The sequence below is a fragment of the Hibiscus syriacus genome, unplaced genomic scaffold, assembly GCF_006381635.1.
Source record: "Hibiscus syriacus cultivar Baekdansim isolate YM2019G1 unplaced genomic scaffold, ASM638163v2 tig00110437_pilon, whole genome shotgun sequence".
In the NCBI taxonomy this organism is placed as follows: domain Eukaryota; kingdom Viridiplantae; phylum Streptophyta; class Magnoliopsida; order Malvales; family Malvaceae; genus Hibiscus; species Hibiscus syriacus.
The window spans coordinates 417162-438630 of record NW_024062737.1 but is presented as its reverse complement, the minus strand read 5'-3'; the positions used below and the strand labels follow the sequence as shown (position 1 = coordinate 438630).

The following is a 21469-nucleotide window of genomic DNA, read 5'->3' as shown; positions in this document are numbered from 1 at the left end:
CTCAGAGACATAATGCAGTCTTCCAATATTCCGAAAGAGTTTCAATTCTAATTTATTTTTATTTATCAGAAGTGCCAAACCGAAGCACTCATCACTGTTTATTTTTTCTTTTTCCTAATTGATCCCACTTATTATCTCAATTTCATATACGACATTGAATATTGATAGTTTGTTAATTAAAAAAATATAATAAAAAAACAATGGAATACGAGAAAAAAATAAAATGAATTTATTTTTATATAAAATAATAATGATTATAAATGTCAAGTTTCGAATTTAAGTCTATCCTTTTTTTTAAAAAATAAAATAACAATATCACGAGTAGAAGACCCTTGGTTAATGGGAAATTTATTTTCTAGTTCTTTAAAAACATTCAATTTAATCATTTCAATCCTTTATTAACTTAAACAAATTTAAGGCGTCAACCCTTGTCTCCTTTGCGGGGCTAAAAAATTCCACCACCACCAACATGTGTCAAATGTTTTGGAACACTGTACACAGTACTAGCTAATGATTTATACTGTGAAGCAACAAAATAAAAAATCGTAATCCAACATTATATGATTTTTGGTCTGAACAAATTCGACCAAAGATTGTTTCCGTCTCTTTTCCTCAAACATAAACAAACAATACAAAAATACACATATAAACATATTCATTTTTAAAAGAAAATTAGGATTTAGTTTGGCTTAGGAGTGCATGGTAAAGGGAGGTAGCTTAGTTAATTATTAGGGATAAAATAAGATTATTTTATTAGACAAAACATATTTGAGATGTTGATATGTTTTTATTTCATTTATCTCTGTCGAGAGATTTTATTTTTATCATCGTCTCATACCTTGTCATCAGTATAAAATTCAAAACCATCCTCGCTTCATAACCCACAAGATTAAAATCATTCTCATTCCACCACTTATGCGTGTCCCAAGACTCACTTAATCCTCATTATACTTGTTTTGCGATCCACCTCATATAATATATTTATATCAATCAAATAAATATAAATCATTTTTTATGAAAAAATTGAAACATGTCCGTTGAACTTCCATCGCACATGTGACATTATTTCAATTGTCATCATTTAAAAATAAATAATTCATTACGATCTTTTAGTTGGTAAATTAAAATATAATTTCAACACGAGTTTAAAAATTAAGAAAATAAAGTCCTTATATAATATCTAAATACAAATAATGATGCATGCAAGTCGAAATGTTGATTTGATTATCGTGGGTTAAGATATATTCTTTAGTTAAATTTGAACAGTACGTATAAACCAGAGTGTATAGTGGAATTCAAATTAAGTTTTTTGACACGAAATTAATGCATCAGATGCACGTATCAACAGTAGCTGGTATTATCTTATATGCCTTGTGACAGGTAATAGAAACACATGAAATTTGATTATTGATTGAAAAGAACACAAAGCTTCTGTGCCTTATAATGTACTGGATCTTCAGCAATCAACTTCTCAAGAAAATTGACGAGTGTTTCTTTCGGAATTAATCATCAACAATAATGTAAACATGTGACTGCTACCTAGCTACATGTATGTATGCATCTGTCTGTTTCTTGCAGAGGCGATGTCGTCGACAATAGATGTGTCGCTCAGCACGTTGTGGTATTTCGACATCGGAAACAAATGATGAATCAACTTTGCTAGTTTTAATCCAAGCATCTGTTTCTGAAATTGTGAGTTTAACATATAACTTTGCTTCTTTTATTTTTTTCTTCCCTGCAAATTATTAACCAAAGGCCTTTTCAGCATGGAAAATGCAGGACACTTTGCATGAAAATGAATGCAGTATCCGAGTTACTTTCCGTCCAGCTGAAAGACATTAGCTCAATTTATAAGCACAAACTTCCATGCATGGAGAGAAGGAGACGATGATCATAAGTCATGTACAAGGTAGATCATCTCCGTTATCAAGTAGTGGTACATAAATACTACCTGGCTATCCGCTAACACTATTGCATACACCTAACTCTAGTTAATGGATTCAACCAAGTGAAAGCACCGGTGCAGTATTAATTAAAACCCCAAGTTTGTCTGGGATTTCAGTTCACTTGCCAAATTGGCTATATAAATGTGCTTATTAACAAACAATGGTGAACCCGGAGTTTAATCCCAGAGTGAAATAAAAGTTAATTTCTTTCTTTTCTATATGTAAAAATACTAGCAATTGAAATATATATGACAAATGTTGTTTGGTGGCATCAAATGGCACAAAACAATTGTTACAATGGCGGCTAGGCTCATAAGACAGATTTTGAAAATTAATAATAATAGTGTGATAGTGGTGAAGAATGAGATAGAAAGGTTTAACTAATTAATTCAATATAGGGTAAAGTTCACAAAGAGGCCATCAAGTTATTTTAAAGTAAATTTTCTAGATACTTAGATTTTAAAAGTTATAAATAGATATTAAATTTTAGGTTTTATTGTAAATGAATCATTGATTTAGTGGTGATGATGGTTAAAAGATGCAAGAGCAAAAACACTGAAATCGTAGAGACGAACCATCCCCACTTCAGAGGGAAACCCATAGTTGAACGAACGAGCTAAGGGTGACCATTGAGCGATAGCGGATCCAAGTGCAGCAACCATTGCGGCGACGACGTTAGCATTTAAGTCAAGGGACATAATCGGGGCCAGCTCGGATTGCTTTGGACGATGATGTTGCCCAATCTATAAAGGCTCCTGAGTCATTACGGTGTCGTTGGCCCACCGACGACGAATAACGAGGGTGGGAGAAGAAGACAGTGTGGGGGGGTTTTTAGATACAATTTATTTATTTTAGTTGAAATTTATTTTTTTAATTTTAGAGCAAAAACCAGTCCTCAATAATTTCAAGGTAAAAAAATTTCGAATTAGTCCTTTCATTAAAAATAAAAGGTAAAATTGAGAACTTTAATGAAATATTGAAGATGATTTTTGCTATTATTCTGGGAGAATATAAAGAATACAATTAACTTATTTGAAAAAAAAATTAGGTTTAAGTTGTTAAAAATGATTAAGGGTGCAATTGAAAAATAAATGAAACATAGAGGACTATTTTTGTTATTATACCTTGAGTACATAAAGAATTAAAAAGACTTGGTTGAATATGTTTCAAATAATGAGGTTGACATTGTAAAAAATTGAAGGTGAAATTGAAAAATAGAGAACTTTTCAGGACTAATCTTGTTATTATACCTTAAGTAAAGATAATTTTTAGAAAAAAATATTATGCGAAATCATTTATTTATTTTATATATTTCAAAAATTTTAAGTAATGAGAAATTAAAAACAAAACAAAACATTTATTTTAATATATTTTAAAATATTAATGATTAAATTGAAAAGTAATGAGAAATTAAAGTTTAATCTTTTTATTATACTTTAAATAAATGATTTAAAAAAGTGTTATGCGTTAGGTTTGGAGTGACTTACTATACACGGCATATTCCATGATAAGAATGAATAAAATGATTCACAGTAAAATATTTCCCGTATGAAATTGAAAAACAAAAATAACTTGTAAGATAATGAGAAATTTGATATAAACATATATCAAACAAACAATTAATTTTATTTTATTTATTTCAAAATTTTTAAGTAATCTCAAACTTTAGATCAATAATAAATCTTAATAGATCAATAATAATAATATCTTATATTGGCATTAATTTATTAAATATTTCTAAACTATAAATCAACTTTTAAATTAATTTATAAACTTTAAATATTCCAATTAAACTTTACAACTATTATTAATGTTCCGATCAAGTCCTTCCCTTCAACTCTTCTCTAAATGTTAGTTTACGACACTTGTATGTTTAAACACTTTACATACTTTTTTCCTTCTTAATTATTTTTTATTTATTTTCCATAAATAAATACAAAAAAAAATTTTATTTTATAATAGAAATAATTTTTAATTTTATAATTAATTGTATTATTATTTAATTCTTTTAATTTGTATAAATATCTTTATTTTTTTTTGTTTTATATAAATAAGTGCATCAAATAAGTGCTAAATTTATATCACAGTTTAATTAATATTTTACTATACGTTTAAAATATAAATATAAAGAAAAGTTAACAATACATTATATCAGTTAGTATAGAGTTATATTTATATTATCTTTAATTATAAAATAAAATAAAATGAGAAATTGTTAAGTGATGTAAAATTCCCCTAAAATTAATGCAAAGTATTTCATAAAATACTATTTTTTCGCACAATTATTTTATTATAAAAAAGATAAATACTGAAGATGAAAAGAAAGATAATGTTATATAATTAATGCAAATGGATATTTTAACATTTTTTTGTTAAAAATATAATCTAAATTATTTTTTATTTTTATATAAAAGAAATAAAATATAAAGCAATACAAATAAATAGTTTTATAATTAATTATAACTTTAAAAATATTCAATTATAACATAAAGTATTATTCTTTTATTTTTATAAAAGAGTAATGAAAAGAAAAAGAATAAGTGTAAAAAAAAAAGGAATAAAAAATAAAAATAACACGTGGCACGAATATATTGTAAGATATGTCATCGACCTATATAAGACTAAAATATTAACAAAATGATATATGAGTATATAGTATTTGATGGAAATTTTTAAAATTTCATAATTTAAATATATTTAGTAGAATTAAATCCCTATATGCCATACTTTAACTTGACTTGTTTTCTTTTCAATTTGAGGATAAAAGTAACAAAGACTAGAGAAATTTTAAAAGTACAGAAAAAATAAAACTAAATTTAATAATTGAACTATGGTTGATGTAATATATAAAATTAATATATTTAATATTTATTATTCTTATTTATAAATGAGAAAATTGTAAGTAGTTTTATTATATAAAGAATATTACCACCTCATTAAAGTTTTAAAAAATAAATTTAAATGATTAAAATTTTAATAATTAATAGTATTTTTAGACATGGAATACCATATTATTTATTGTTAATATATAAAATCTTCCTACTAACTATGAAATATTGTTTTTAAGAAAAGGGTTTTCATTACAAGATTTGGTCAGTCATCATCATCAGCCACTGCATTTGCAAGGTGGAGCGGGGGAAAACCAGCAAGTTCATGTCGGGTTCGGACACTCGTTAATGGTAAATGCGTTGAGAATTCAAAGTATGCCAAGCTGCTCAAGAGTTACTGGAAGAATTCTGTAGTGTTGGGAGAGGCCAGTTCAAGAAGAACAAGTTTGGTAAACAACAAACCCTAATTCTAATCCAGGGGGGTGAAGTGGGCGCGGCGGCGGAGGTGGTGGCAGTTCTTCTTCATCACAAAAGATCCTCTCGCTATATCAGCAGCTGATAGAAATGAACATCAAGGAGGAAGGTCAAACTTTTATCCATGCGTGACGAGGCATGTAATCTCTTTTCTTTCTCTATCTCTATCTTCCCTTCCTTTCAAAGAATCAAAGACCCGATCTTTTTATTATCTTTCCAAACACAAGTAAGAAACTCCAGGACGATATTTTTAAACAAAAGAAAACCCAGATACACAACAAACCGGCTGGTGCAACAGGACTTCACAGGCCTAGTTGGTACTTAGTCGACTAAGGTTTGGTAATAAGAATTTAAAAATCAGATAACTTGTTGGCAATCCTGATAAACGTGACATATTCGTTACACCTTATTACGTATATTCAGAATAATTGTAGCTTCTGTTACCTGAGATCCGTATATACCCATCATAATAACAATATTGCTGGAAAAGACATTAATATTATAACTTGGTTGACTATGGGGAAAGCAGTTGTTCTTTCCTTTTCCATTCATTTCCTTATACTGTTTGTCTCTTGTTCATAATCCCATCAATTGGCCAAAGGATATTCTTTTTTTTTCTCCCACCACTTTCCATTTAACAATCATTCACCGTATAGGAAGCTTTGAATCATAAATTGATTCCTTAACCTTTCATGTCAAAATGATTATTTGGGGGTCGTTAAATTTCTGATATAACAGGTGGACCGGAGATACAACCATACTGTGAACAAATGCAGACGTGGTGAACTCATTTGATCTGGTGATGGGTTTCGGTGCTGCAGTGCCTTATACTGCACTTGCTAAGAAGGCAATGTCTAGGCATTTCAAGTGTTTGAAAGATGCGATATTAGCACAGTTGCAGCAAAGCTGTGAGGTAATAGGCGAGAAGATGCAGCTGGAAACTCCGGCATAACAAAGGAGAACACCGAGGTTAAAGAAGTTGGAGCAAAGCTTAAGACACCAAAGAGCGTACCCTTTCCAGCAAACGGGGATGATAGAACAAGAAGCTTGGAGACCACAAAGGGCTTGCCTGAACGTTCTGTCAACGTTTTGAGAGCTTGGCTTTTCGAGCATTTTCTTCACCCGTACGTGTTTGCCTTTGCTTTTACTCTAACACTTGCAATCTGCATCTTCTTAATTTTTGAAAAGCAACAAAGCTGGAACTTGAAATACAATCTATCATGAATAAGTATATTTAGTGTGCAGAGAAAAAAACAATAATGCAGACTCTCCCTGGATGTTACCAAAAGCTGGCTAAAGACCTTCATTAATTTCCCCCTCAGCTTTCTTTCTTATGATAACATTAAATGTTTATATATGTATAGCTTACTTTCTCACTAAATGACCCATGTATTAGTTAGTATTAAAAAGCAACTTATTCAAGCATAATTTCACAGAGATGACAGTCCCTATTGACATAACAGATCCTTTCCCTATCTCTTTCAGATCATCTTGTCATAGTTCACGAACAAACAAAAAGCATTTCTTTTTCTTTTTTTTTTACTACTGTACTAATAAAGAAGTTATATAAATGTAAATAATGAGAGATGCCTGAAAGTAGCTGAAGAAAATAATAAAGAACCGGTGTTGCTGATGATGTTTCCTAATCTTAGATTCTCACACCCATGCAGGGAAAGAAAGAAAACAGGAAAGGCTACAATCACACCTAAGGGTGTAAATGAAAGATGGATTATTGGCAACGATTTCTGATGTCATTTTGTTCTCTTTCTCAGATACCCAAGCGATGCAGACAAGCTTCTGTTGGTTCGACAGACTGGTTTATCGAAAAATCAGGTTGGTTCTCCTAAATTTAAATAGCATATGTATATATTTAGGTGACATATCATAAGAGTTTGAAATGATACAAAAAGGAAAACCCAACACTAACTTGTAAGAACCAAGAAAAATAAGGAAAACCATAGGAAGGGAACCATCAGTAGGTTCAGTAATTTTGCATGGATTTAGGTTTAATTTCTCTGATTTTCTACTAGACTGTTTTGAAATTATTTCTTTTTTTCCCCCCTTAATTTTTCATTCCATTTAGAAAAAAATATATATAAACGACATAGATTCTGGTTTCTGAAATAGAAAGACTAAAACTGAATGGTGAAGGAAGTTAGCAGGTTATTATTATTATATAATATACTTAAAAGGGCATGCAGAGACAAAGTACACAAAGAGATGAGACATGAAAAAGTTTGCAGCTTTCCTTTTCTCTCTCTCTCTATCTTATTTACCCTTCCAACAACACAATAAAGCCCCAAAGTAAAGCGCAGTAAAGTTTTTTACCTGGCATTTTTTTTACCAACACATTGTTGGCTGTCTTGTTCAATATGTAATGGATAAGGGAGGTAAGATAGTAAACCACGACCTCAAAGTTAAAAATCTTGTGTTCTATCAACAAAGTTCATCTCCACACATTGTTATATTCATTTATTTTTTAGCTACCTTTTGAAGAATTCATTATAGTTTCTTGCTCATGCAAACCATCTTATATAATAGTATACTTATTTTAGCTACTTTTAAGTTAATGGGGTAAACTGTTATATATATTTTGCATGAAAGCCAAAATGAAAAAAAAAAAAGCATGCAAGAACTCAAGGAACTGTTCTAGTGGTAAAGGTGTTTTTTTTATGGAATATAGATTCAAATAATTTTATTTATAAATGCACATGAATTTATCTATATTTGAAAATCAGACAAAAGTTAACTATACTCGTATTAAAATCTTAAAAAAACATAATCATGCCTGCTCTTAGACAGTGCTCAAGTTTTCTTGAAGCTTTGTGTAAGAACAACATTATTGAGGTAAAACATAGCTAAACATAACTAGCACTGGGATTTGAATGAGAAGATAAAATCAATGTTCTGCGTGATTTGCAGGTTTCAAATTGGTTCATAATGCCAGGGTTAGGTTGTGGAAACCCATGGTGGAAGATGTACCGACAAGAGATTAAAGAAGAGGATGAAGATAATAATGAGAGCAACAACAGAAACAATGCACAGAAATCGACTCCTTCAACAATAGCAGGCTCAGCAGCAGCATCAACACCGTCAGCACCACCAGCAGCAGTGGCAGAAGATCCGAAATCAATGCCCTGGAAAACGACCCTTCACTCGTTGAAATCAATAGGCGACGCTCCTCGGAAAACCAATCAAAACAGTGCATCCACCACAACACCACCAATATTATTACTACTATTGGTCCTCCTCCCACTACCCTCAAAGCCACAGCAACTGAGGTGGCGCCACCCATTCCCCATGGTGGCAGCATTGTTTCAGCCGGTTATGGGACCACCACCACCCATGGTAATAACACTGACATTGGTTCGGCACTCATAAGGTTGGGGACCACAACTGGAGATGTCTCACTCACCTTAGGGCTACGACATGCTGGAAACATGCCCGAAAAGAGTTCTTTCTCAGTTAGAGACTTTGAGGGCTGTTAATTAACTTCAAAAACACATTCCATAGTAATAGTTATATTATAATTATTCTCTTAAAATACAAAACACAATCAAATGTTCATTTTATTTTCTCACCTCATCTTTTTCTTCAATTTCATTTAGAAACAAAGAATGCATTAACGATAAACGTAGCACTAAAGTTTGCTAATTGTGTTTGGCCTTATTATGAGTGTTAGTAATTAGTAAGCTTGTTTACTTATACATACATATATATGCTTTAGGGTTTTTGTTCATCATTGATGGCAAGAAACAAGCTAGTAATCAACTAGCCCAGACCACTTATTTTTCTCCATAATTGACGTCCAGTTCTAGCAATTAGGGTCGCATGTCGGTCTAAAAACCATAGAACCCATATTTTCATTCCTCTGCATGTCGGTCATGTTTGTTCTTTGAAAGTAAGTTGACTGAGCCCGAAACCTCGTCGTTAATTCAATACTCTTTTACTTCGCCCCTAATCTATTTCCTTGTTATGCTTGTTGCTAATGTAAATGGTGATTTAGCAAGAAACGACCAGATTCCGCCTTGATTTAATGTAATTCGACAATGTTAGTGGCCATAATAATTGTTAATTTTAATAATAATAAAAACTTAACCAAATGCTAGTGACCTATAGGTATTTACGCATGAAAACAACGATTAACTTATAAAGCAACAAGTAATCTGTACCTAATATATTGGTTTTAGATCCTTGGAAAAAATAATATAAATCAACATCTCTACATTTTGATTTTCTAAAAGTTTCTAAAAAACAGAATTTTAATAGTGTTTTTATTATCTAAAAACACAAACTTTCACCCTAAAGGCAATATTAAATGTTTTTGTTCTGCGTGATTTGCAGGTTTCAAATTGGTTCATAAATGCCGGGTTAGGTTGTGGAAACCCATGGTGGAAGATATGTACCGACAAGAGATTAAAGAAGAGGATGAAGATAATAATGAGAGCAACAACAGAAACAATGCACAGAAATCGACTCTTCAACAATAGCAGGCTCAGCAGCAGCATCAACACCGTCAGCACCACCAGCAGCAGGTGGCAGAAGATCCGAATCAATGCCCTGGAAAACGACCCTTCACTCGTTGAATCAATAGGCGACGCTCCTCGGAAAACCAATCAAAACAGTGCATCCACCACAACACCACCAATATATACTACTATTGGTCCTCCTCCCACTACCCTCAAAGCCACAGCAACTGAGGTGGCGCCACCCATTCCCATGGTGGCAGCATTGTTTCAGCCGGTTATGGACCACCACCACCCATGGTAATAACACTGACATTGGTTCGGCACCATAAGGTTGGGGACCACAACTGGAGATGTCTCACTCACCTTAGGGCTACGACATGCTGGAAACATGCCCGAAAAGAGTTTCTTTCTCAGTTAGAGACTTTGAGGGCTGTTAATTAACTTCAAAAACACATTCCATAGTAATAGTTATATTATAATTATTCTCTTAAAATACAAAACAACAATCAAATGTTCATTTTTATTTTCTCACCTCATCTTTTCTTCATTTCATTTAGAAACAAAGAATGCATTAACGAAACGTAGCACTAACAGTTTGCTAATGTGTTTGGCCTTATATGAGTGCATAGTAATTAGTAAGCTTGTTTTACTTATACATACATATATATATGCTTTAGGTTTTTGTTCATCATTGATGGCAAGAAACAAGCTAGTAATCAAACTAGCCCAGACCACTTATTTTTCTCCATAATTGACGTCCAGTTCTAGCAATTAGGTCGCATGTCGGTCTAAAACCATAGAACCCCATATTCATTCCTCTGCATGTCGGTCATGTTTGTTCTTTGAAAGTAAGTTGACTGAGCCCGAAACCTCGTCGTTAATTCAATACTCTTTTACTTCGCCCCTAATCTATTTCCTTGTTATGCTTGTTGCTAATGTAAATGGTGATTTAGCAAAGAAACGACCCAGATTCCGCCTGATTTAATGTAATTCGACAATGTTAGTGGCCATATAATTTGTTAAATTTTAATATAATAAAAACTTAACCAAATGCTAGTGACTATATGTATTTACGCATGAAAACAAACGATTAACTTATAAAGCAACAAGTAATCTGTACCTAATATATTGGTTTTAGATCCTTGGAAAAAATAATATAAATCACATCTCTACATTTTGATTTTCTAAAAGTTTCTAAAAACAAATTTTAATAGTGTTTTTTTATTATCTAAAACACAAACTTTCACCCTAAAGGCAATATTAAATGTTTTTGACATTCAAAATACATAATATTTTTTTAATATATTTTATTATCTATATCCAAAATTTGCAAATTATTCTTTCAACAATACAGTATCTATAATTAACCATCTTAATGTTCTATGCAATTCCTTCTTAATCCGAGATAATCATAATTTAATGGGTTAAAATCAATATTGCTCTGGGTTTGGATACGATATATTCCATCGGTTTAAGCTGCAAAAATACAACAACCCGTATCAGTCTCGAAGCGTTTCACTGTCAGCAAGGGATAAGAATTGCAAGCAATGTCACTTTCGGCTGTGTTTTCCATTTCTTGATTTGAGAGCGAAAGAGAGAAAGAAAATCAAAGGCTTGTTTGGTTTAGTTTAATGTTTTTTTTGAAGCAAAACCTGTGAAAAATAGATTCTTCAACTGGGGGGGGTGGAGAATCTATGAAAATTCTGTAAATGAGGGTTTTGTTTTGGTTTTCATGACCTTCACATTCATGCCTGATATATGTTACTGTCTTGGTGGATGAGAGGGAGAGTGGTCCTGAGTCTTGTTCTTTGTCTTGTTTAGGGGGCATTATAAATTCCAAATTCAATACCAAAGAAACAGTCTGTGCTTTTAAGTTTCACATTGATTGATGTTTTAGAATCTCCATTGGACCCCATTTCAAGGTTTGGGCCATACTAATGCATGCAGGGTCAGTTCTTGATAGCTTGCTTTCTTCTTAGTCTTCAGCGCATACGAGTATTATCGGCCGATTTGAGCGTAATCTGATATTCTCTATTGTTTACCATTGTGATGTAGCTGATCGGCATGCATAAACTTCAGACAAAACCTTTCACCAATCAATTTTACATTGTCATACATGTTCAAGAACAGTTCCGCAACTCGACAAAAACTGTCGATCTATCTTCTAATGAAAACTTGGACCCTATTAGATATAAATTATTTGAAATTCAACATAAATTTGCACCAGAATAATGCACAACACAACCCTAGGAGTCAAATTTATTCCAAGAACGATCGAAACAATCAGCCAGCACTCGTCAATTCAAAGTTCCTTGCTGAAGTTCTAGCGGAAAACATCAGCATGAAGTAATTAAACTGAAATCACGCCATCTCCGTGAGACTTGCAATGTCGATTTTGGTACCGGAGAAATATTCCGCTTAATTTTCGTATGATCTTGTTTACTTGTATTGTTACCTCTTTCGTCTACTGCTTCGATGCCATTGAGTTATCTGATTGGAGCACTTCGGTTTGGACGTCGGCATGTGGTCTAATGAAAGTTCTTCGCCACCAGACCTCGAAAGCCCTTTGGAGATTTGGGCAGTTGTCACCAGCCTTCAGAAAGCTGCCCAACCAAGCAAGCAGAATGCTCTGCTGATCCTCTAGAGGCAATGTGAGGATCGTCCTACCGATACCTTCCTCCACAACTTTCCTATCAAATGACCTGCAGCCATGTCGCAACCAGCTGTAGTCGTTGATCAATGGCTGCAACCAGGTTTGAAACAACATTCGACGAGTGTCTTTCACTGGTAGCAGCTCCCCTTTTCCGATTCCAACAAATAGCCTAGCTGTAATGTTGCTAACATGGTAACGGGACACTATGGGCAGCTTAGAATGCAGTGTTGCCAACTCTTGCTGTGTAGCCCAAATCCGTGCAAATCCATCCGCTGCTTGCCTGTCAGCCAATATCTCAAGCAACCATGAGAGGTTATCAGTTTCCAAAGCTATTTGTTTCACCACAGGTTCTTTGGTGTCCGTGGATTTATCAGTGGATTCTGATTCAGCTGCCCGTTTGAATAGCGACAAGAGTGAATCCAAGCAGTTACTGCATGATATAAACAGTTTCATTGAAGATGTCGGCTGAATCAGCATAGCTTTGGAACACTATTGTTCTCTCTAAGAAGCTTCAACACCATAGATTTCATTTCCCGCCGGCTCTCTCCTCATTGCTTTTGAGAACAAGTTCCATAATGTGCAAAATTCTGTCGCTGGGGGAATTAGACACATCAGAAGAGATGCGTTTTAATACTGATGTGACCTCAATACCTTCACCCCGGAGCCGCAGAACTGAAGAGACCACTTTTTCTTCCTCCTCTTTGTCAACCCAAGGAACTGCTTCCAAGTATTCCAAGCATGAAAGTATGCATGAATTAAGCCGAGTAGTTCAGCGACCTGCAAAGAAGTTCATGACAAAAAAAAATCATAAACGACGAAAAACTTTAAAATATAGAAGCTGGTTTCACAATCACATAGAGCAAAACATGACATTTTACAACTACATGTATCGGAGTTTATGACTAAAGAAATGTTGGATGTGCGTCAACATCCAGGTGAATTTTCAATAAACATATAAGAGCAAACATCATTCAGGGCTCGAAATATAAGAGCAATGCAAAAATTTATTGTAATGAAACGGCTAATTGCCCAACGGATCCAACTTTATTCAGAAATTATAGTATATTGTATAGCAGAAATAAAAAAAATGTATTGAAGATGCAAGAAAAGTTACATTAAACAAGCTGAATGACTAACTAAATGACATCAAAGAAACTTGCAAGAAGAGACAATGATATGTTCGTTTCAAACCTAGATTTAGGCAGAATGACATGCCTTCATATATCTTAACCAGCATTTATGAAGTTCAAAGAGACGATAACATGGTTGAGTAACAATCTAAGAGTTATTTGTTAAGTTTGAAATAAACTACAGATGGTGTCCTTAGAGCGTGTGTATATGCACAACATAAAAAAATCCTGGCTCCTCAAATGAAAAGGCCATAGCATGAATGTGCAAACTACCTTGAGAATGTGGAGCACACGTGAAACACTATGTTTGATTAATCGCTGCTTCATTTCCTTGCAGTACATGAGTCCAACAGTCTCGATGTAAATTTCAGCATCCTTACAGTCATCAATTTCAAGGCAAAACAAACCAGGCTCTTGTTGAGAAAGCTTTTCAGTGAAAAAACTACTATTTTCCAATAACACTTTCTTGTGGACGCTCAACTTAACACAATACCCCTGTTTGCCAAGCAGAATCACCTTCATATCACTGGTCCCTGGCTCACCAAATTCAATTGCCACCTTCCTAGGCACATGTTCTACCTTAGGCCTCGGTGGTCTCTCGGGAACTATTGGAGCACCAACACCAGGATTCTCCTGGGTAAAACTTCTTTGATCATCGGAGGTAACTGTGGATCTTATTGGGGCAATCGTTGGTTTCTTCTCGGTAAGTGGGATTTGTTTCTTCTGAACATTAGACTTGGGCGGTGGTAAGGATGATTTGAGTTTATTTGGAGCATTTTGTGATTTGAGAGTCTTTTGGAACTTAACAGGAGCGGGACAACACCAAAAACCTTCAGGGGTTACAGCAATTGGAACATTCTAATCTTGGTTTGGTCTTGCTCTTCTACCTTTCTAACTCTAATTTCAGCCATTTTAGTAAGAATTCAATGCATTATTGTAAGAAAATTGAGCAGAAACCCCCCCCCCCCTAAAGTTAAAGCAGCTAAAAGATTTCTATACAGTAACCAGTTAAGCTCTCTCCTTGCCAGAAAAGATTATACAAACCAGCCCAAAACAATAAATTGGATTTTATTTGGAATAAAACTACTAAAAATTCAAGCACCCTAACTTGCAGCTTTCCTAAGACAAAACAAATTTAAGTAGCTATCCAAATTAAGCCAGGTTAAGGTTTCTTCAAGACACTTATTCTATCGGCAACATAAAACGACAAATCCCAGAAAAAAAAGTTAAAATCTTTACAAATTCTCCCATGACTATAGAAATAGAAGAAAAGGGGATTAAGAAAGATACTTGAAAACTCTTCTTATCTATAAAAATGAGAAACAGGCATAACAAAAGAGTACCATTTTTCAATACCCAACAAAGAAAATCTTGAAAATTTGCACAAACTAAAACCTTAGCTGAAAAAAGACTGGTGTTGATGTGGAACCTGGAATCTGCCCCGAAAACCCATTTATTGTCGGTTATTTCTAAGCCAGCGGGAGCCTAAAATGATCGAGTGAAAGTGCTCTGGTATGTCAAGCATCAAAGGACCCAGTTCAACTCATACTTCGCCCAGAACAGAATGATGAATAAAGTGACACTTACTCATGATATTTTGTATAAAAAAAATGAAAACACAACAGCTAAAGCAGAAATAAACTAAAGAAAAAGAACAAACTTGATGAGCTTTGGTTAGCTTCAACAACACTGTTTTAACTTTTTGAATGGCTTTGCCAGTTGCCACCTAACGTCGAGTTTGGTTCGTTAAAATGTTTATAAGAGAATTGAAATATGCGAATAAATTAAAATCTGTCAGGAATTAAAATTCAATTTCATATTCTGTTTGGTTCACAAACATATCAGATGAATTTGATTTTAATAATATAAAATGACAGAATTACCCTTCTTATTTTTTTTGCTTTATTTTAGTTTGTTTTACAACTTACATGTAGTAATATATTATGAAAATTTTAAAAATATTAAATTTTCATTTTATTGATTAATTATTCATTTCAATAAATTATAAAAATTATGCTAATAAACATCATAAGTTAAAATCATCGCAATCAAAATATGTTAATAAGTTACCAAAAGATAGTAATATTTCGATACATTCCAATCGGAGTATGTTAATTAGTTACAAAAAAATATACCAAAAATTATTTTTATTCAATATATGAATTAGAAACCCGACCCGACACGATATGAAATAATAAAAAAATATTTTTATTCAATAAAAACATTGACTTAATTAAACAAAATTATATATAGAGGGATATTATTGTAATTATTTCTAAATATATAAGGTAAAATTATATAGTTTTTTCGGGTCGGGTCTGGTTTTTTCACCCCTAACCCGACCCGACCCGAATATCACACTTAAAAAAACCAGACCCGAATATCACACTTTAAAAACCCGACCCGACCCGACCCGACCCGAACAAAATAAAGTTTCACCCGACCCGAATATATGAATTAGAAATCTGACCCGACCCGACCTGAAATAATAAAAAAATATATTTTATTCAATAAAAATAATGACTTAATTGAAAAAAAATTATATATAGGGGATTATTGTAATATTCTTAAATATATAAGGTAAAATTATATATATTTTCGGGTCGAGAATGTTTCACCCTAAACCCGAACTCGACCCGACCCGAATATCATACTTAAAAAAACCGACCCGACCCGACTAAAATAAAGTTTCACCCGACCCGACCCGAATATATGAATTAGAAACCCGACCCGACCCGAAATAATAATAAAAATATTTTTATTCAATATATGAATAAGTTGCCAAAAGATTGATGAGGGTAGTATGGTCAAATTTTAATTCCCTTCAACAAGGGAATTGAATTCTATTCATTCTTGGATGGAATTCACTTTACCTCATTTGATAAAAGTTGAAGCCATTAGAGATTTCAATTCCCTTGGAAAACTTGAACCAAACATGAGAAAATAGTAGAATTGGATTCTAATTCCCATCAATTTCAATAAATTCATACCAACCAAACGCCACCTAAGTGTTCTTTCTTTTGAGCAGAAAACACTTGCTTTGTAATCAAACAAGCTTTTTTTTTTAATCATATTTCTTCCAAAATTTCAACCTTTTAATTTTTTTTTTTAAAGAGAGAGAACTCAGATCCATATAATTTGTGACTTGCTTTCATGGGCCGGTGCTGTGGGTAGTTTTATTGTACCGTACGGTTAAAAATGTGTTATTGAAAATATTAATAATTTTTAAATATTTTTGATAAATTATTATTTAAAATATTATTTATTTTAAAAATATTAATTTTGTTATCTAATTTCTGATAGAAAAAATAACATTTTAGATAATGTCTAATATTAATATTTTTGATAAAAATAATATTTTAGATAATATTTTATTAAAAATATTAAAAAATATATTAACATTTATGATAATATTTTTTTAGCAATATATTAGATTGTTTTTTCTGAGACATCTCGTACAAATTGTTGCGCATAGAAGTGAACGTGGGTTCCATGACTCTGAGTTGATTGAAAAGACTAATTAATAACATAGATGCTTTCCTTTTTTAAAGAAAAGAAAATTGTCTGTTAAAACTCAACGTGGGAATTGGTAAGGTCATTGTGGGGGAAATTCGATGAAGCATGCGAAGCTAAAATCCAACTCTCTTTGGTAGTGCTGGGGATTGGGAATGACAAATGAGTACTGGTGAAAATGATGGATGGTCCAACACCAAAAAGCCTTCAACTTTCATTTCCCCAATCTTGTGTTGATTTACATTTGCATTTTAACGAGAAATCACTGATGGATTTAATGAAAAATAGAAGTGTGATAGATCATAGACACCAAAATAAACAATAAAGCAGTTATTCAAAATATTTTTGACTTTGGGTTGTAGTTGGGACATCCTCTTTCTACCCTGCATTTTGTTTTTGTTTTTTTCCTCGAGTAAATACTGTATTTTTTTCATCTTTAAAAGGTTCTGATGCAAAGCAATAATGGAGTTTTTAGCAATGATTAAAAGAGAGTAAAAAGGATGGTCTCTCATCATCAGTGGTTCCATTTGCAAAGTTGGCGTGACTGACTCTGGCTGCAAATTTGGCCCACTTCACCGCTCCCGTGAATCATTTTTTTTCATGTGATGGGTCGTCCTTGGTGGAGCTGAACTCATGTGCCATGTTTATTCTATCATGCACTCTCTAATCTAATCTAATCTAAAGAATTGTCATTAATCACCTTAATTCTGTCATTTGCTAGTTTTAATCTCTGTAAAGTTCAGTTCTCTGCATCTTAGATAACAAGTATGCTGATTAGTCGCATCTCAAGTATCATTATCATATTTTTTTGTTTTAAGAATCTTTTCCTTAATAAATAAAATAAAAATTTGACGTCCATTGAGTCCATCACAAGGAAGAATCTAATTAACTGCCATGGATGAGCCATAGTGGGGTTTCATGCATCTAAATAACTTCTAGCATTTCACCAATGCAACAACCGTCTGTTTTAATCTGAGTTTAAGACGTCAGAGATAGCCGTATTTATGTTCTTATATGAGTATTGAAATAACATGAATGAAAAGAAGGAACAAATTGTTTAACTGCTCAACTTTACAATGGAGAGAACAAACCATAGTGTCATTATTAAGGCTGATGCACAGCTACCAAATGTTAGTCTACTGGTTTATCTGTACTGCTGGTGTATGCTTGAGTATATGTTCTCACTTGTATGTGCGTTGTGTGCATTAAATAGGTGGTTAGTTTGTTGAGAAGTTAGCTAAGGTTGTTATGCTGTTAGTGAATGCAGTTAGGAGGAAGCAGTTGAGCCGTTATTGGCTATTGTACACCTATAAAATGTTGTTCATACTGGTATGAAAAAATATGCCTTTCTTGTTCAATCATATGTTCTCTCCTCTTCTCATCATGGTATCTTTCGCCAGAAATTCTGGGTTTCTTTTCTAAAGCTCTCGCTGCTCAACTCTTGGTTGGTTGGTCATGGAGTCCTCCAAGAGCTTTGCACGTAAAAAAGTGAATGTTGTCCTAGATGAAATGAACTTTCTGCTATGGAAACAACAGATTCTGCTTACTGTGCGAAGTCACCGGCTTGAAATGTAACATCCTCCATGTCGGGTTAGTGATTAATTTGCAAAGTTTCAACATTTGGTGATTTAAGTAAAATGATGGAAGAGTTCAATGACCTATTTGAGTTATTTGGTGTAGGATTGAATTATAAAGAAGGAAAATTAAGAGGGCAAAAGAGTAATTTAGTAAGTGAAATAATTAAATATTCCTTAAGGTGATTTTATAAATCACGTGGGAAGCATTTGAGATAAATAAGGTTCCAGACATTTTTCTTCTTCTTCTCCAACCGTGAAGCTTGCAAGCAAAGGTGAGTTGTCTTCTTTTGGATTAATTCTTATGAGTTAAGCATGGGTTTGGTTAATGAAGATTTAGGAAATATGATGGAGAGAAACAAGGATCCTAGAACTCAAAGAATTGTAAGTTAAGGGAGATTAAAGGTTGGGAGCCATTGAATGAAATCTTAGATTAAAGGTCATAATAAGAATTAGAAGCTGGATTTGACTTGGCATCAAGCTAATTAAGAAGTATGAGGTGATAGAATTAAAATTAGAACAAGTTGGAATTTGAGTAAGATTCTTAAATTCTATATGGATGATTAGTTTTTTTAGTTTTAGAGGTATTGAATGGATAATAATTAGTTTAAGTAAGTGTATGAAAATTAAGAGTATTAAAGGGAGTGAAATATGAATGTTTGAGCTGAAATGAGATGATTTTCGAACTCAAAATAGGATTTCTGGGCTAGGGGAATCGGTACCCATTCAAGGGGAATCGATACCCCCTCAACGAATATGAATTTCCAGAATGCTAGAGGGGAATCGATACCCCCAGGGGGAACCGATTCCCCCATATAAAAAAAAAGAAAGACTAAACTATTAATTCCTTAAATTGGTAGGCTATTAAAGATTAATTTCAAGACGTAGACATATGATAATCATCTTGAAAATTATGTTTATGTAGATACTGAGCCTACACGAGTTCTGGAACAATCTACAAGTAGGATCGATCGAGGAAAAGGCAAAGAAATATAGGTGAGTGCATATGCATAGCATAATTATAGAAATATACTCAATTCTAGACTTGTGATAAGTCTAGATTTTATATCTTGGTACATGAGCATATTCTGTATTATGAGACATGACATGAATTCATATAAAATGCATTATATGACATGAATATACGGGAAAAGTTATGAGCTATGTGAAAAGGTAAGAATTTACATGTCTACGCGATATAGACTACGTGAAATGTAAAAGCCCATGTTATGTAGATGAGAACTATAGGTATAGTTGGCATGCCAAGGGTAGAGGGTCTACGATGTCCTTCGGGATATATATATATTCTTTGGAACATGTGTGAAGTCTGGTGAGACACATACTTGATCCCTAGCATATGTATATGATTCTTAAGGAATTCTATGTGGTCCTTATGGACATTATTATATGGAACTATAGTGCAATTCTACGCGGCACTTCGGTGCATTTATACGAGCTGTGGTGACAGCATAGTGCACAACCTCACAATACTCAGATACCTTAGGTTCTCAATATGATATCATGGGCCAATAAATTTATTAATACAAATTCATGAATGTTAAAGTAATATGCTTACATGTAAGGATAATGGTGATGTAAACTACCTTGATTAAGTATAAGCTTTCATCTCATTTCATATCATTATGACATTTTCATTACATTGCCTTGTTATTATTATTACATTGCCTTACTAAGTCGATGACTTAGCGTGTGAGTGTTTCACACGTAGAATCCGAGAAAGTAGACGAGACATGTTAAGCAGCTTGACAGCATTACTCCTGCAACCATCAGATCAGAAGCAACTTAATCAGTAGGTCATTTTGTTAAGAAAATGGATGTTGGCATGTAATTAAAAAGTTAAGTTGTGTATGCTCTGAATATTTTAGTAAACTTATAGTACCATATGTATATTATTGTATTTTCATAATATAAGTTCAAGTATTTTACTATTATTTGTAATGTGTGGTGTTTTAAAAGTCAATGTAATATCTCTGACTCGTATCTGGGTTGGTATACGGGTTGGGGGTGTTACATTTAATGGTATCAGAGCTATGGTTTAGCCGATTCTAGGCATAAACCAGAGTCTATAGAGTCTTTAAATGGAATATATGCCAACAAATAGTGAGAACTTCTGATCTGGTATAGTATGAGTATGTTGTTTTGCTAATAGAACAATGTGTTTATTCTTATTAGATGTCCAGACATAATAGCTCCCGAAGTGAAGCGGGAGAAGATAGGCATGCTGAAAGCAGTAATTCACCTGCCCTGGCCAGGCAAGGTGAAGAACAGGCATCTCAAGGAGTGCCTGTGCAAGATCAAGATACGTTCTTCAGAACGTTAGACGCTATTCTGACGCGTCTTCAACCTTCTGCTCCACTAACTCAAAGAATAAATGTAGCAAAAGAGTTGAGAGGCTGAGGAGCTCCTGAATTTAAGGGAGAAGCTGAGGAAGGTCCAGTGTCAGCGGATCTTTGGTTGAATGATTTGAAAATCATGTTAGATGGTCTCCACTGTTCTGAAGTGGAGAAGTTAGATGGAGATGTATCTTTATTGAGGGGTCAGGCGAGGATATGGTGGACGAATGTCACCATAAGGATGCCCAGTGACCAATTGACTTGGTCTTTGTTCTTAGATGAATTCAAAAATAAGTACATAGGAGAACAGTTTATTCGACAAATGAAGCAGGAGTTTTTGAATTTGAAACAAGATGAACCGCTCTGTATATGAGTATGAATGTGAGTTCAAAAAAGCTGAGTAGGTTTGCATCCGAGCTTGTGCCTACCGAAAAAAGAGGTTTGCGAATGATTCGTGGAGGGCTTACGCCCTAGATTGAAAGAGATGTTGATAGTGTTGAATTTGTCCTCGTTCCAAGAGGTGATCAA

General features: G+C 33.4%; 2 pseudogenes; one reads left to right on the top strand and one right to left on the bottom strand.

Annotated features, from left to right (window-relative positions):
* Positions 1-5970: 5970 nt before the first annotated feature.
* Positions 5971-8816, top strand: LOC120125701 (annotated as a pseudogene).
* Positions 8817-12175: 3359 nt separating this feature from the next.
* On the bottom strand, positions 12176-15183 carry LOC120125729 (annotated as a pseudogene).
* Between the last annotated feature and the right edge of the window lie 6286 nt (positions 15184-21469).